A 2,500-nucleotide genomic window follows, 5' to 3' on the forward strand; every position below is an offset into this window, starting at 1 on the left:
TTCAGAGGTTAGCGTTATTACTCGCTGCTTATCGTATTACAACGAGAAAAAAGGCTGGAAACAGGCATAGATTTAAACCACCCATAATATTTCATTTTTATGAATATTTTGCATGTTATACTGGCTTTTAACTAATCCCTTTTGGGACGTTAATTTAACAGTTATTTTTTCACAATACCAGCAATTAAAAAACAAAACAAAAAAAAAAGCAACATAAAAAACAACGTCAAGAATTTGGACCAGTTGTGACAATTGAAATTAATATTTGTTGTATGTACTTTCTAGTTCAGCCAGGTTGGAGTCCCGGCATTGAAATGTGCCTGAGCTCTTCTGGTATATACAACGTAAACAATATTTTGAGTCATACATTTAAACAATGTTATATATCCCTTCTGGTTCAGCCAGGTAGGAGTCCTGGAATTGAAATGTGCCTTAGTGCTCCTGGGATATACAATATAAACAATATTTTGAGTTGTAGATTTAAGAAATGTTGTATGTCTTTTCTGGTTCAGCCAGGTAGGAGTCCTGGCATTGAATTGTGCCTGAATGCTCCTGTGATATGCAACACAAACATTATTTTGAATTGTAGATTTAAGGAGAACCTCCACTAAAACAGGAATATATCTTTAAATTAGTTAACATAATGCTCACAATCAAAATTGTTCGAACGTTTTCCCATGGGGGCGTTTCTATCCAAAGTAAATAAATTTTAAAAACGGTTGTTTTGGTTTTCAAATTTCCCGGGTGCCGCATCTTGAATAATTGTGATGTGTCATGGTTACCCTGTTGTTTTAAAACAAAAGCTCTTTGTGCAAATACAAAAGAGCAACCATAAAACATCACAGTTATTCAAGATGCTGGCGCCAAGGAAATTTGAAACTAGAACAAGCGTTTTTGAAATTCATTTATTTCAGATACATACAATTCCATTGGAAAACGTTTTAACAATTTTGATTGTAAACATTACGTTAAATATTTTGAAGTTGTATTCTTGTTTTGTGGCGGTTTCCTTTAAGAAATATGCCGGAGTGCTCATGGGATATACAACATAAGCAATTTTTAAGTCATACATGTAAACAATGTTATATATCCGTTCTGGTTCAGCCAGATAGGAGTCCTGGAATTGAAATGTGCATGAGTGCTCCTGGGTTATGCAACATAAACAATAATTTGAGTTGTACATTTAAGCAATGTTGTATATCTTTTCTGGTTCAGTCAGGTAGGAGTCCTGGCATTCAAATGTGCCTGTCAGTGCTCCTGGGGTATACAAGACAAACAATATTTTGAGTTGTAGTTTTAAGCAATGTTGTATACCCTTTTTGGTTTTAGTGAGGCAGGAGTCCTGGCATTGAAATGTGTGTGAGCGCTCCTGGGATATACAACATAAACAATATTTTAAGTCATAGTTGTAAACAATGTTCTATATCTTTTGTACTTAAGCCAAGCAGGAGTCCTGGCATTGAGACGTGTCTTAGTTCTCCTGGGATATGCAATATACATGCAAGCAATTTTTGAGTCATACATGTAAACAATGTTCTATATCACTTTTCGTTCAGCCAGGTGGGAGTCCTGGAATTGAAATGTGCCTGAGTGATCCTGGGATATGCAACATAAACAACATTTTGAGTTGTAGATTTAAGCAATGTTGTATATCTTTTCTGGTTCAGTCAGGTAGGAATCCTGGCATTGAAATGTGCCTGAGGACTCCTGGGATATACAACATAAACAATATTTTGAGTCACATGTAAGCAATGTTGTATATCCTTTTTTGTTCAGCCAGGTAGGAGTCCTGGCATTGAGATGTGCCTGAGCGCTCCTGGGATATACAACATAAACAATATACATTTTGAGTTGTAGATTTAAGCAATGTTGTATATCTTTTCTGGTTCAGTCAAGTAGGAATCCTGGCATTTAAATGTGCCTGAGCACTCCTGGGATATACAACATAAACAATATTTTGAGTCACATGTAAGCAATGTTGTATATCCTTTCTGTTTCAGCCAAGTAGGAGTCCTGGCATTGAAATGTGCCTGAGCAGTCCTGGGATATACAATGTAAACATTATTTTAAATTGTACTTTTAGCAAGTCTGGCGTTGAAATGGGCCTGAGCGCTCCTGGGATATACAATGTAAACAATAACTTGAGTCACATGTATATCCTTTTTTGTTCAGCCAGGTAGGAGTCCTGGCATTGAAATGTGCCTGAATGCTCCTGGGATATACAACATAATCAATATTTTGAGTTGTAGATTTAAGAGATTTTGTATATTCTTTCTGGTTCAGCCAGGTAGGAGTCCTGGCATTGAAATGTTCCTGAGCGCTCCTGGGATATACAACACAAACAATATTTTGAGTCATAGATGTAAACAATGATGTATATCCTTTGTGGTTCAGCCAGGTAGAAGTCCTGGGATTGAAATGTGCCTGCATGCTCCTGGGATATACAACACAACCAATATTTTGAGTTGCAGATTTAAGCAATGTTTAAGATCCTTTCTGG

This window comes from Montipora foliosa, chromosome 13 (assembly GCF_036669935.1).
Source record: "Montipora foliosa isolate CH-2021 chromosome 13, ASM3666993v2, whole genome shotgun sequence".
Classification (NCBI taxonomy): Eukaryota; Metazoa; Cnidaria; class Anthozoa; order Scleractinia; family Acroporidae; genus Montipora; species Montipora foliosa.